Source organism: Ascaphus truei, chromosome 15 (assembly GCF_040206685.1).
Source record: "Ascaphus truei isolate aAscTru1 chromosome 15, aAscTru1.hap1, whole genome shotgun sequence".
In the NCBI taxonomy this organism is placed as follows: domain Eukaryota; kingdom Metazoa; phylum Chordata; class Amphibia; order Anura; family Ascaphidae; genus Ascaphus; species Ascaphus truei.
This window is the reverse complement of record NC_134497.1, coordinates 27,741,244-27,757,061: the sequence shown is the minus strand read 5'-3', so window position 1 is coordinate 27,757,061 and position 15,818 is coordinate 27,741,244. Positions and strand designations below refer to the sequence as shown.

Genomic DNA, 15,818 nt, shown 5'->3' with positions numbered 1-15,818 from the left:
TGAAATGGGCTGAAGACCTCAATATAGAGATAGATAGGGAAGACTGGGAGGATATCTGGGAATCGGCAGCCAAAACCTCAATTTGCACAACGACGAAAGAGAATATATACAAAATTCTATTCCAATGGTACTTAACCCCGAGTAGGCTGAGCCAGATCTTCCCAGGCACACCGAATTTATGTTGGAGGGGGTGCGCCTGAGAGGAGATATGGTTCACATATGGTGGACTTGTCCACAGATACAAAAGTTTTGGCTACGTATCCAAAATATGCTATTCGAAATGTCGGGGGCAAGAATCCGTCTGGATCCTCTGATATACTTGTTATCCAAGCCCGTTGAAGAGGCACCCACCCCAATGAGGAAGATGATTTCTTTTATTCTCACTGCTGCTAGATGCTTAATAGCAGCTGCCTGGAAGGATATAAATGTGCCGTCTAAGCAGACAGTAATTAAAAGGTTGAACGCGATTAAATTAATGGAACGACTAACAGCCCAGCTCAACCAAAAATTAGAGGAATATCATAAAGTTTGGGACCTATGTTCTCTACCCTGAAGATAGACGATCAACTGTCGGGGCTTAGTTCACATGGGCCTCAATCCCCCCCTCTGCCTCTCCCCCCCCACCCAACATCTTCCATCTGAACCTCTCTTTTCTATCCCTAGTCTTGTCCTATCCTTTATCATAAAGTAAGACTAAACCCAAAGATGAGATAACTAAGGGAATACATTTAACCCAATACGAAATAATGTATAAAGATTTACAGATACAAAAAATTGTTGTTATGTTAAGAGGAATATCACAGAAATGTAAATGGAGATACACAAACTGTGATACGGTCAAAAATGTAAACTGATGACATGTAAGCAAACTAATAAAAAAAATTGAAACAAAAAATGAACAATCAAATGGAGCTGCGACCGATCCGGATCTCTGGGCGTTCTCTCTGCCCTCTGCTCAGTCTTCACCGCTCCTTCCCGCACTTCCGCAGAGTGTTCTGGTCTGGTCTCGGGCAGGATTGCGAATTACGTCACGTCCTACGTGTCTCTTGTCACTCAACGCGTTTCACTGGGCTTGCCGGTTTCATCAGGAGTGGTGCTTGTATATCTCAGCTGTGTATAAGTATCGAGTCTTCCAAACTCATTGGCTGAGCTCAACTGGAAACATCTGTATTCAATCTATACTACAGCTGCGGCCGAGTTTATTCGAGCATTTGCCCGTTCTCGGCCGCAGCAGTAACCTGGCGCGCGCCGGAGGGTGCCGGGCACGCGCCGAAGCAGCGGAGGAGCGCCCTCCGATCGGGGCGCTCTCCCTCCCGCTGCCGGGTCCGCCGGGTCCCCGGAACCCCCTGCCGCCGTTCCCACATCGCGGGACACCAGGGCTCCCTCGGGGAGCCCTGGACGCGCGTGCAGGGGGCGCAGGCACCCGATGACGCGTGACCGCGCATCGGTGATGCGCGGCACGCTGAGGGAGTGTGGCTAGCACGCCGGGGCATCCCCCGGCTTGCGGTGCTAGCCGTGCTGCAATAAAGTGTGTCGGTAGTGTAGGTCGCTGTGTAACCAATGGTATATTGCCACTTTAACACTAACAGTGTGTGACGGTTCTAGGGGATTCCTGCTCCTCAATGTGTCCCCGTCACCTCTGTTTCCCCTGCCTCTGGCCGTTCCTCCTTGCCTTCTCGTTCATCTCTCTCTTCCTCCTCCCGCACCCGTCCCTCTGCGGCGTGTCCTGACGCGCCCCCAGCTGTCACGCGCGTTCCCCGCAAGGTGCGTGCATATCCCCAAACACCTGATCCCCTCCGCGGCACTCACTTCGCGGCGTCTCTATCCCCTCTTCTGTCACATTACCTCCTTCAGCTGCTCCTCCTGTTCCCTCTCCTTCCTTGCCGGGCGCCCCCGCGGCGCTCCGCGTGCTTCCTGGCACACCCGGTGCGCGCGCATCCAACCTTTACAGAGCGCGCGCGCACACGCTCCAGTTGTAGACCTTCCCAGAGCTCTGGCTCCGCCTCCCATAGTGTACAAGCCATTTCCCTCTCTGATTCACCTGTCTCCTCCCTCACTCCTTCCGACCTATCCCTGCAACCTCTCACTCAACCTTCTGCTCCTCCTCTCTCTCCCATTGGTGTTCCCTCCTTTATAACCCCTGTGTGTCCTCTTACTCATTGCTCTGCATAGCTTCTTGTGACCCCTGTTTGTGCAGTCTCTATGCTTGGCTCTCCTGTCTCATTCAGCGCTGGTTCCTGTCCTTGCTTATTTTTGGATCTCCCTGGCTTGAACTCTGCTTTGTATTGGATTACCCTGCTTTCTCCTGCCCTTGAACCCTGCATCCGGATACGACTTTGCTGCCTTCTCGTATCCCTGGAAACTGGCTTACGGACATCACCACCCTGCTCTCTATTGCCCCTGGACTCTGGCACACGGACATTACTATCCAAACTCTGATATCCTGGACTTTGCAAGTATATGTTAACCCTTTCTCAACAGGCCCGGCAACGCACTACCACACTCCGGGCACGCCTTCACTGCTGTGGATGCGTGTTATAATCTTACCCACGTCAGCACTGGGGACTGGCCAGGTCTGCGGGCATACAGGCGTTACATTATGCAGAGCCCAATAAATGCAGACCCCCCCTCAGGTGGGTCAAGGTGTTTCTTTGGAACATTTACAATTTGTCAGTAACCAACTGACCACTGTTTCACAACAACTTGCTAATCTGTCTCTCCAGGAAACCCCAGTGGCCCCGTCACCTCCTGTCTCAGTGACCTACGGTAATTCTGGACCACCTCCCAACCGGTATGATGGGGACCCTCTCGCTTGCCGTGGATTCCTAAACCAATGCGAGGTTCAATTTGAAATGTCCCCCTCTCTGTTTCCTACCGGCCGTGCCAAGGTGGCGTTTCATTTACGCCTTACTCACCAGCGACGCCCTCGCTTGGGCTTCTCCCCTCTGGGAGCACAAATCTGAATTAACCCAAGATTACCCTAAATTTAGGCATGAATTTCAACAAGTGTTTGACAATCCCGCACGCCGGGATACGGCCGCTTTTTCTTTATTTCATATCACACAGGCTCGAAAATCTGCTGCTAAGTGAGCAATAGAGTTCCGCACTCTCGCCGCAGAAACTCAATGGAACGACGAGGCACTTGCCGCCGCATACTGGCACGGTCTGTCTGACACGTTAAAAGACGATCTCGCAAATCACGCCCGGCCGTCCTCTCTGGACGAACTGATTACTCTCAGCATACATTTGGATCAACGTCACGAGCGACACTGTTTCCGTTCTCGTCCTCCCTCGGTTGTCTCCCACAGGTCTTCCCCTTCGCCCTTCCTGGCATTGGACGCTCAAGAACCGATGCAAATCGGTAGCCAACAACCTCAGGCTGCAGAGAGAATGCGACGTCGTTAGAAGGGACTCTGTTTCTATTGGGGTTCCCTAGAACATCGTCTCCAGAACTGTCCCCTAAAGCCGGGAAACGGGAACACCCAGTAAAGGTAGAGGGGCTTTTACTAGGTACAATCTCTTCTTGCCCCTCTCTCCCTAAGGATCTCCCAAAGAAATTCATGCTTCCTGTAACGCTGGCGGGCCCTGACCTTCTATTAGAAGTAAAAGCTTTCATTGACTCCGCATCTGGCGTAACTTCTTGGATCACACCTTCGCCTCTGAGAACCAAATTCCTTTGGTCAAGAGAAAAGTGCCCATTGGTCTTGAAGCTATCGATGGACGCCCGCTTCAGCCAGCCTTCATCATCTGGGAGTCCATTCCTCTTACTTTGACCTCGGCGGATGGTCATAAGGAGGTAATAGTTTTTGATATCTTCCATTCTCCTACAGTTCAGGTTATTCTAGGATTGCCTTGGCTGCAGCTCCACAATCCGCGCATTGATTGGACCGGCGCTTTATCTATCCAATGGCCTTCCTCATCCGAGCCAGTTCCTACCACTCTTCCTGCTGCTGTGCTCGCCAGTTTGGATTCCGTACCTTCCAACCTGTCGATTCTCCCGACCATGTATCACGAGTTCCTGGATGTTTGCAACAAAGTACAAGCTGAAGTACTGCCTCCCCATCGTCCCTACGATTGTCCTATTGTTTTAATTCCAGGTACCATCCTCCCGAAGTCGAAGTCATATCCTTTATCCGTTCCTGAAACTGAGGCTATGACGTCTTACATCCAAGAAAACTTGGAGAAAGGATTCATCCGCAATTCTACCTCCCCTGCTGAGGCAGGCTTCTTCTTCATGAAGAAGAAGGATGGATCGCTAAGACCCTGTATCGATTTTCACGGACTCAACAAAATCACTGTAAAAAAACGATATCCTCTTTCCCTAATTTCTGAACTTTTCGACCGTCTACAAGGAGCCTCTATCTTCTCCAAACTCCATTTAAGCGGGGCCTGTAATCTCATTCGTATAAGAGAAGGGGATGAATGGAAAACCGCGTTTAATACGCGATCTGGACGGAGGCGCATGCGCGAGGCTGAAGTGAATGGAGGCATAGTAGTTGAGCTCCGTTCCCCACCTCCACTAACAACGCTGAAATAGCAGTAACCACCAACCCAAAAACGCCCAAAATATAATAAAAGCACAGCAGCAACTCCTGTGATGGCCCCGGGCAACCCCAAGAAGAAGAAGGAAGGGGATATGAGAAAATATCTGGGCCGCTCCACTACACGGAACGCAGATACAGTAATGGCGCCAGAATCAAACGCAGGCTCAGAGTCAGAAGACGACCACCCAGATGTGCCCACGCAGATGCCGGTTCGTATCTGCGACTTTGATCGACTGTACCAGGATATGAAGAGCATGATATACACTGGGCTCGAAGACTTAAAAAAAGAAGTTCAGGGCTTGGGGGAGCGTACAGGGGCCCTCGAGGACAAAATGGTGACCGTTAATAAACAAATTAAAAAAGCTGACAAAAGAGCGGCGTACATGCAATCGCAGATATCGGAGATTATGGAGAGGCAAGAGGATGCAGAGAATAGGGACCGCAGGAATAATATCAGAATTCGCGGCATCCCAGAGACAATAACCGATGTGGAAGCATTCACTGCCAGGTGGCTGGAGACTCTCTTGCCGGACTTGCCCGTAACAGAAAGAGCCATGGATCGCTGCCACAGAGCCCTCAGAAGCCGCCCTGCAGCAACAGAGCAGCCACGCGATGTCATCGCCAGGCTGCACTATTTCAAGACCAGGGACGCGGTCTTTAAGTGCACCAGAGCGGAAGGCACTTGTAGATTTGAGGGGGCCACGCTGCAACTGTACCAAGACCTATCCCCAATAACATTGGCAAGGAGAAGGGCACTGCAGCCCGTCACAAGGCTGCTGAGGGACCGGGCTGTCCGGTATCGCTGGACCTTTCCGTTCGGCCTATTGGTTATAAAGAACGGGAGGGTCTTTGCAATGAAGGAGATAGAGGAGAAAGAGGACTTCCTCAGTAAACTAGGCCTGAGGGACGGCCCCTCAAAAAGCCCCAGGAGGGAAGCACGGGGAGAAGAAGCGGAATGGAGGACAGCCGGTTCGCCCACAACGCTCCGGGAGCCTACAGTCCCAGCTGAGGTCTGAAGTCAATGTCAGACCCCCAAACCAGGGTTAAAGTTAAAGTTGGGATAGCGGTTTTCCCGAAGAGTTAATAAATAAATAAATGAAGAGCTTGTCACCAATCACCAAAACTGCCAAGATAGACATTACACCACTAAGCCCGCCGTTAACGCCATGTCCGCAAAGTTCTGGGCCGCCACAAGCAGAGGAAAAGGTCGACCCAGAAAGTCCTCAAGCCTGCAAAAAGTAAAACCTTACCTGGACAGGAAAATGGCCGGCCGCTGTGAAACGCATGACACCACAGAAGCAGCTCCACCACGAGGCGTCTTCACGGAAGTAGAGGGCGCATCACCGCGGGAACAGGTGAAGGGACGTCCTCTCACGCGGGCGGATGCAGGGCAAATGGCGCCCAACGGAAAGACGTCACCGGAAATGGAGCGGACGCCATCTTGGAGGGGGCAGGTGAAGGAGACAGGAAAACCCCTGACAACCGGCGGCGGAAGAAGCACAAATCTCGCGAGAAGCGGGGAAGGGAAGGACACAGCCGGACATTCAAAAAGACAGCGGGAAAGAGAGATGGGCGACGCAACCAAAAGAAGACCCAGGACGCGGCCCACCTGGTGACGGCTGGCGGCAGAGAAAGCCCATGGAGAAGAAAAGACTAATAAAATGTTGATGCATCTAAAGTGGCTACAGTGACCTGCCAGCACACACATTACACCCACATGAGACAGATAGGGCTTCAACACACAGATCCCTTACACAGTTTAAAGAGGCACAAGCGGGTATGTGGGATGGTTAGCTAAGGGCCAAAATAGACCCGAACCCAGAGGCTACACCGCACATACCACACTAAGAGAACAGGGACAAGCAGTCTAGAAGATAAGCAGTCAGAAGGGACAGGCAGTTACAAGTATTAAGTTACACCCCACAAGTTATTTTACGGGTTAAGAGTTAAAGTAATATCTTAGACAAGTACGAGGTTGGAGTTACTATAGTAGACAACATGAATAAGGGAGGGGGGGAGGGAGGTTGCCCCTCACGCAAACCTTGAACATGAGTCTCCACATGGGCGCAGGGGAAAAACCCCGAGTGTGGCCCATGCAAGACCCCCTTAGGCCAGCCATTCGAGACGGGAGAGGGGGATGGAGGGCCATCCCAGACTCCGCCAGGGCTGCACGCCTAAGTGAGGCAACGAAGGAGAGTGGGGGAGCTTGCTCTCGCCCACTCACCCGACAGTTCTTAAATGTTTTAATAAATGTTATCTGTGTATGTACGTCCCCTCAATGTGTTTTCCTCTGTATCCCCACCCCAGAGCCACAGGTCTCGGCAGAGAGGATTTCGGTCCAAGAACTCCCGCATAGGAGTAAGGAACACCCTTACGCGCAAAGTGTTCAGAGAGAAAGTCAACATAGAACATATATTCCCCCTTATGCTTTCAGACGGCGGTCCGAAGCTGCAGAAAGAATTGAAAGACCCTCATCGCTGACATCGAGGGCTCCGATGGCTGACTGCAATAGAGAGAAGGTTTGCAAATACACACATGAATAAAGACATCATTGTCATTTCACACAATGTGAAAGGCTTTAATAGTCCGGGGAAGCGCAGGATAGCTATAGCAACATACAAGAAAACAGACCCCGACATAATTCTCTTACAAGAGACCCATTTTTCCAAAACTAGTTCACCAACATTTATTGACTATAGATTTAGGACTTGGTTCTCAGCCTCAGCCAACAAAAAAAAAAGAGGAGTTGCCATTCTACTGCATAACCGTTTGCCCTTCGCGATTAAGACCATCAAAAAAGACTACAACGGCCGATTTTTGATTATAAACGGCGAAATCAGAGGTCAGCTGGTCACCCTGGCAAATGTTTATGCACCAAGTACAGGCACAGAAGCCTTCCTGGAAAGGTTCTTCTCCATCCTCCGGAAGATGGCGCAGGGGTGCATAATACTAGGGGGCGATTTTAATCAGACACTAGATCCAGCAATGGATAGATGCACCCCGAGTGGCAAAGCCAACTCAAAGATCAGGCAAACCTGGAACAGAGGGTTGAGAACCAATAACCTGTTAGATATATGGAGGGAACAACACCGTCAGGACAAAGAATTTACATTCTACTCCCATCCCCATGACAGATATAGGGGCCTATGCAGAGAGCAGCGAATTTTAAAATTGGCGAATTTATTAAAAAGTAGCTTTTTTGGAGAGTTTTATTCTCCATATGCACAAAAGTGCGAATTCTGCTATGTTTAACATGGATGCGTGTGGCGAGTTTAAATTGGCGAGATGCGCGCTTCAGAAACGTGTAAAAACAAATTCGCGCCTTTTTTTTCCCTTTGCAATGGCCGCGAGCGGCAGCTTCTTGCCAGTTTTTTCTGGCGAGGCAAAAAGGAGACAATCGCGCCATTTTATTGGCGCGAACAGCCGCTAGATGCCGTTCGCGCCTCTCTGCATACGGATATTTTTAAAACTGGCGAGATTGAGGTTCTCGCCAGCCGCGAGGCGAGTTTTACAAATAGAAAAGAAAAATTGGCGCGTTTTTCGGAACTCGCCATTTTCTGCTGCTTTCTGCGCGATTTTCTCAAAAAAATGGCGAATTTCGAAATAGCGCTGCTCTCTGCATAGGCCCCATAGTAGGATAGACTATCTCTTTGTCTCTAGTAGAATGGTTTCGCAGATCTCCCACTCGGGCATCCATGATATTTCATGGTCTGATCACGCGCCGATAGAGCTGCGGTGCTCCGATTTTATTCTAGACAGACCAGGAGCGAACTGGAAACTTAATGAAGTTTTACTAAAAATCCCCGCAATTGCACAAAATGTAGGGGATAGAATCAGGGAATATTTTCAAGAGAATATGGGAAGTGTGACTTCGCAGGCTACCCTATGGGTAGCCCATAAGGCGACTCTGAGAGGAGAGCTCATAAGGATTGCAAGCAGGCGAAAGAGGGAGAAGGACAAAAAAATCAATCAGCTACAAAAAGAATTGGCAGTCCTCTCAGCTCGACATAAAAATAACAAAGATGCAATGACCCTTAAGGAGTTGCTAGACACTAAAACCAAACTTAATATCTTGCTGACCTCCCGTGCTGAAAAGGAGCTGACATGGTCTAAGCGGAAATTTTTTGAGAAAGCAAACAGGCCAGATACCCTACTTGCCAACAAACTAAGAGACAAAAAACACGTCTCCCAAATTCAGACGATTCGAACAGAGCAGGGGGATCTGACCTCTGACCCCAAAAAAATAGTTAATGAATTTAAAACATACTATGAAACCCTTTATGATGGGGCAAAGGTGGCACACACGCCAACCACAAAAGCTCGACTAAAGACGTTCTTAGCAGAGGCACAATTGCCTAAAGTGACCAGAGAGGAGAGGGACGCACTACAGGCAGACTTTACTCTCGAGGAACTCCTAGAGGTAATGAAGTCGTTAAAAGCAGCCAAGGCCCCAGGCCCGGATGGCTTTTCCAATCTCTATTATAAAAAATTTCGTAAAATACTAGCTCCTCATCTCCTAAAACTATGTAATTCCTTCCTGGGTGGTGCCCCCATCCCGGGCTCGATGCTCCAGGCGTCTATCTCAGTAATCCACAAACCAGGAAAGGACCCTGCGGACTGTAAAAGCTACAGGCCCATCTCGTTAATAAACTCAGATACAAAAATCTTGTCCAAACTTTTAGCTAACCGCCTTAACCAGGTGTTGTCCAAGTTGGTCCATCCTGATCAAGTGGGGTTCATATGTGGTCGACAAGCCGCTGATAACACCAGACGGATTATAGATTTGATCGATCTGGCACAAAAAAAGAATATCCCGTCTATGGTGCTTAGTTTAGATGCAGAAAAAGCGTTCGACAGGATTGACTGGCCCTACTTGAGAGAGACGCTGGGGGCGTTTAGCCTAGGGGGGAGAATGACAGAGGCAATTCTCGCTCTATATCAGGGACCGACAGCGAAGGTCAGACACCAGGGCTTCCCCTCGGAAGAATTCCAGATCAAGAGCGGCACCAGGCAAGGCTGTCCTCTGTCACGCCTTCTCTTTGCGTTATGCATCGAGCCCCTGGCGGCGCATATCCGCCTCAGCCCGAATATAGTAGGAATCCAAATTAGTGACCAGCCACATAAAGTGGCCCTGTACGCTGATGACGTGATACTCACGCTATCACAGCCCCTCACCTCTCTGCCGAACGTCTTTCAATTACTAGGGGAATTTAATGCGATATCCGGGTTCAAAATTAACCAAGCAAAATCAGAAGCCCTAAGTATCAACTTACCTAAGGTCACCGAGAAACTGATCACGGTGAACTTTGAATTCAAATGGCAAACCTCCTCCATAAAATATTTAGGGATCAATATCACGAAACAATCAGGCACCCTATATAAGGCAAATTACCCCAGACTAATACGGACACTGAAGGAAGATCTCCGGAAATGGGCAGGGTATAACATATCCTGGATTGGCAGGATTCAATCACTAAAAATGAATCTCCTTCCCAGAATTCTGTACCTATTTCAGACTCTTCCAGCCCCTATAATCAGGGAAGAGATCCTTCGGTTACAGTCCGCAATGGTGAAGTTTGTCTGGGGTAATAAAACCCCCCGCATCAAAACTAGCACACTAATTCGGCCCACAACAAGAGGAGGATTAGCGGTACCTTGCCTGCTGTCATACTTCAAAGCGGCCCAATTGACCCAAATTATCCAGTGGCACACCCACCCTAGTCGAAGGCGATGGGTGGAGCTGGAGGCGGCCTGCTGTGCCCCGGTGGCATTGCAGGACCTGATCTGGCTCCCAAATAAGGTCCGCAAGGACTTTACACACCCGCTTCCCGCGGTTGTCAGCTCGTTGGCAGTATGGGACAAAAGCAAATATAAACACGTCTTGATGAGACAGCACTCTTTGATGACCCCAATTTTGGGAAACCCTGATTTCGCTCCGGGCCTGCAGAAGAAAGATTTTATTACATGGACACAGAAGGGCTATACCCGCCTGCGACACCTGGAGGGTAGAATATCTATCAAATCGTTCGAGCAAATTAAGTCTGAAAAGTCAATTCCAAATTCAGAATTCTTTAGATACCTCCAGCTAAGAGCTTTCTATGAGAAATTTCCCATTCGAGCTAAACGCACTAATTTTGAACAGCTCTGTTCTACTGGAACAGGTACCAAGGGACTTATCTCTACGATGTACAAGGCGGTGGTCTGTCCGACTCCTGACGCAGACGTGACGTTAAAATATAAGAATAGATGGGAAAGAGACTTAGGGGACACACTAGAGGACGAAGACTGGGACTATATTGTCTTGGCGGCAGCTAAGAGCTCAATTTGCACGACATTGAAGGAGAACGCGTATAAGGTCCTGATGCGGTGGTATTTGACCCCATTACGATTATCAAAGTTTGTCAGGGGCTACCCTCCATTGTGTCCGAAACAATGTGGGGAGCAGGCAGACTTGCTGCACATGCTGTGGAGTTGCACCAAGATACTCCCAATCTGGGAAGATATCAGAAATTGGCTCCAGAGAATTCTCGATTGCGCGATCCCTTTGGACCCCTGGTTGTTTCTGCTGGCCAGACGCATCCCGGGGTTAAACAGATCGGAGCACAAATTAATTGCACATTTTGCAACGGCTCTGAGGTGCGAAATCGCAGCATTGTGGAAGCAGCCCGAAATACCAAATATCCCAAAAATCAGAAATCGAATTTGGCACGTTTGCCGGATGGAACAGTTAACGAGTCTGGTTAACGACACCGGCACAAACTTTCTAAAAGTCTGGGCTCCATGGTTGGCCCTGAATGATATCCCAGGGGTCAATGCCGCCAATATACTGCTTTAATAGCGCTAGGCGCGTTCTTCTTGGATGCGTGTAACTGACGGGGAGACATAGAATACACTCAACATAAGAGGTCAACTAATCCCGGCAGTCAAGGGAGAGAGTAGAGGTCGGCGCCCTCACGCGCAGGCGAACATAATCAGGAAGACAACAAATGTCCCGGGCTCGGACGGTCCCGGAGTCCTCAAAGCCCAAAGGATAAGGCGACTCTCTGTGGCAGTAATCTCCGCGACGGACCCAGCTGAATCGAAGCCTTTCCGTGGCTGCTCCACCCTTCCTCCCCCCCCCTTCCCTGCTGTCTCCTAGGTCTAGCCTGGGTGTAAGTCTAGTTGGTCTGTATGTCACCCCAGTGCGTCGTCTGTGTATCTAAATATAAAATGAATTGGCATGTGTACTGTTATATATGACAATGGGTTGGCAGAAAATGTGAGAATTGTACCATGCACTCAATAAAAACTTTTTTGGTTGAAAAATCCATGTTGAAATACGCGATCTGGACATTATGAGTATCTAGTGATGCCCTTCGGGCTATGCAATGCTCCTGTTGTTTTCCAAGAGTTCATGAACGATATCTTCCGGGACGTGTTGGGAACATTTGTTATCATATGTTTGGATGACATTCTCATTTTCTCTAAGGATTTACAGGAGCACATTCACCATACCAAATTGGTACTTTCTAGGCTTCGTGCTAATCGCCTGTATGCCAAGATGGAGAAATGTTTGTTCCACCAGACGTCCACTGCCTTCCTAGGCTATATTATCTCTAACCAAGGTTTTTCTATGGACCCAGATAAATTGAAGCCTGTCCTCGACTGGCCGCTGCCAAATTCTCTCAAGGCCGTGCAGCGCTTTCTTGGCTTTGCCAATTATTACCGGAAGTTCATCCGTAATTTTTCTTCCATTGCTCTGCCCATCACCGCCTTGACTAAAAAAGGTGCTGACCCTACGACTTGGCCTCTCAAAGCCATTGACGCCTTCGAGTGTCTCAAAAAGGCCTTAGTTTCTGCACCCATCCTACGACATCCTGATACTTCGCTTCCCTTCACGTTAGAAGTTGTCGCCTCTGATGTGGGAGCCGGTGCAGTACTCTCTCAGAAATCCTCTCCCCAAAAGAAACTGCACCCCTGGGGTTTTTTTTCTTGGAAATTCTCGTCTGCCGAGATAAATGATGATGTTGGGAATCGTGAGCTATTGGCCATTAAATTGGACCTTCAGGAGTGGAGGCATCTTCTCGAAGGTACCAAGGAGCCTATTGCCATCCTCACGATCACAAAAAAGTACTGTATATCGAGGGGGCTTGACGATTAGGATCTTGTCAGACTCGTTGGTCTCTATTCTTCTCCCGTTTCAACTATACCATTTCTTATATTCCTGGTACCAAAAATATCAAAGCAGACGCTCTCTCTCGCCAGATCGCCACGGAGAACGACTCCAATGAGTCCGCTGAATCTATTCTTCCAGCCAAATGCATAATTTCTGCCAATAATTTTGATGTTTTGGATGAAATCAACAAAGCCCAGGTTCACACATTCCCAGGAGATTCAGGGTGCCACAGGGGCATTTATACGCAGCTCCACGTTTTTGCCACAAAATTCTACTTTGGGGACATTCTTCTAGATCGGCCAGTCATCCAGGCTTCAAGAGGACAGCGGATCTTATCAAACGGACCTTTTGGTGGCCTAAGATGAACAAGGACATTTTTTATTTCACCAGTGCTTGTCCGGTCTGTGCCCAGAGACTTAGGATTTCCCTTTTATTTTCTTCTGGATATTACCCTCAGACCAACGGTCAAACATAAAGAATGAATCAGACCTTAGAGCAGTATCTCAGATGTTTCGTCTCCGAATCTCAAGACAACTGGGTGAATCTATTACCGTGGGCTGAATTTGCTATTAACTCTCTTAAAAACGAATCTACGCAAGAGTCCCCTTTCTTCATTAATTTCGGATTCCACCTTAGCAGTCTTCCCCTCTCCTCCCTCCCTTCTGGTGTTCCCGCAGCGGATTCTCATGTCTCTACGCTTCAAAACTCTTGGAGGAAGATCCTTAAGACTCTACAAACTGCCGTCTCAAGACAAAAAACAAAGGCAGATCGACATCGCCAACCGGGCCCTTCGTTTAAACCCGGAGACAGAGTGTGGTTGTCCTCAAAAAATATAAGGCTCAAGACCCCGTCTCTGAAATTGTCCCCAAGATTCTTGGGTCCCTTCAAGATACTGGAGGGGATCAATCCGGTCGCATACCGTTTGACACTTCCTCCCACCATGAGGATTCCTTCTGTGTTCCATGTGTCCTTACTCAAACCATTTATCCAAAGTTCTCACTTCCCGGACCGTTCCCGAAAACCCAACCCTGTGACCATTCACGGACAGCAGGAATATGAGGTTCACTCCATAATTGACTCCCGTTGGTCCAGAAACAACCTACAGTTCCTCGTTCACTGGAAGGGGTAAGGTCCAGAGGAGCGTTCATGGATTTCTTCTCGTCATATTCACGCTCCCAAACTCCTCTGACAATTTCATCGGAAATTCTCCCAGAAGCCATGGCAGGATCGCCCGGAGATCGATCCTCAAGGGGGGGATACTGTGACGGTTTATGGGGATTCATGCTCCTCAATGTGTCCCCGTCACCTCTGTTTCCCCTGCCTCTGACCATTCCTCCTTGCCTTCTCGTTCATCTCTCCCTTCCTCCTCCCGCACCCGTCCCTCTGCGGCGTGTCCTGACGCGCTCCCAGCTGTCACGCGCGGTCCCCGCAAGGTGCGCGCATATCCCCAAACACCCAATCCCCTCCGCGGCACTCACTGCTTGCAGCATCTCTCTATTCCCTCTTCTGTCACAATACCTCCTTCAGCCGCTCCTCCTGTTCCCTCTCCTTCATTGACGGCCGCCCCCGCGGCGCTCTGCACGCTTCCTGGCACACCCGGTGTGCGCGCATCCAACCTTTACAGAGGCCATGCGCACACGCTCCAGTTGTAGACCTTCCCAGAGCTCTGGTGTACAAGCCATTTCCCTCTCTGATTCACCTGTCTCCTCCCTCACTCCTTCCGACCTATCCCTGCAACCTCTCACTCAACCCTCTGCTCCTCCTCTCTCTCCCATTGGTGTTCCCTCCTTTATAACCCCTGTCTGTCCTCTTACTCATTGCTCTGCATAGCTTCTTGTGACCCCTGTATGTGCAGTCTCTATGCTTGGCTCTCCTGTCTCTTTCAGCACTGGTTCCTATCCCTGCTTACCTTTGGATCTCCCTGGCTTGAACTCTGCTTTGTATTGGATTACCCTGCTTTCTCCTGCCCTTGAACCCTGCATCCGGATACGACTTTGCTGCCTTCTCCTATCCCTGGACACTGGCTTACATCACCACCCTGCTCTCTATTGCCCCTGGACTCTGGCACACGGACATTACTATCCAAACTCTGATATCCTGGACGTTGCAAGTATATGTTAACCCTTTCTCCACAGACCCGGCAATGCACTACCACATTCCGGGTACGCCCTCACTGCTGTGGGTGCGTGATATAACCTTACCCACCTCAGTACTGGGGACTGGCCAGGTCTGCGGGCATACAGGCATTACACAGTGTATCTCACCGTGAGGATAAATAAAATATCCCACAACAGTTTACCCTCTTAGCACAACATGCTTTAGAGGTCCAAAAAAACTTATAATAACAACCACAATAAGTAGAACTAATACCTATAAAATATACAAACACTAAAAAATATAAAAAGCTAAACAATGCTATATGTGTCACTCTGCCTTCACGCTGCGTATTGCAAAGTCCATACACAGGTGGACAATGGCCTGAGTCCTTATGCACAGTGAGATAAAGACAGATTATGTCGATATATAGACCGACAGTGTCAATGTAAAGTCGAACACTGCTTGGAATCAAACATTTATTACACAGAGTTAGTAAGTATCAATTGCACAATATATCTTCTGTCTAACCAATAAATCCACTGCTCAGATTATAGAGCATTACTCAGTAGCATTAGACACTTTGTTTTGCACTTCCCTATGGCAGGAATATAGCGTTCAACACTCACAGCTACATACACTGTTTGTAATCAGCACATATCCCCTAGCCCGGTAAAGCCTTCCCTATTGGAGAGGGCTCCTAAGTGTCGGAGAGATGCTGTGTAGCAAGTATAAAGTGACAACCCAATCAATCTATCTGTGCAAGCAATGTCAATGTATCAGACCGACCTGGCACATCTTGGCATATTGGCAACGGTAGCATCGCACTTAACCGGTAACAAACTAAACCGTCCGTCTGCGTTGACAATGTCAATATATCAAACCCACATGGCGCATAATGGCTACAGTAGCACAGCAAAAGGCACATTGTAAACTTATTACATCCTCTGCAAAACTGCCTCGGCATCACCTCTCAGCCACTGAAATCACAGTTGTGACGTCGCTAAAACCGACACACGTTTCAC

General features: G+C 49.1%; 1 protein-coding gene across 2 annotated transcripts in view; it reads left to right on the top strand.

Annotated features, from left to right (window-relative positions):
* Positions 1 to 15,818, top strand: part of LOC142466726 (uncharacterized) — an 89,829-nt gene that overhangs the window by 34,583 nt on the left and 39,428 nt on the right. The gene's annotated exons all lie outside the window — the stretch shown is intronic.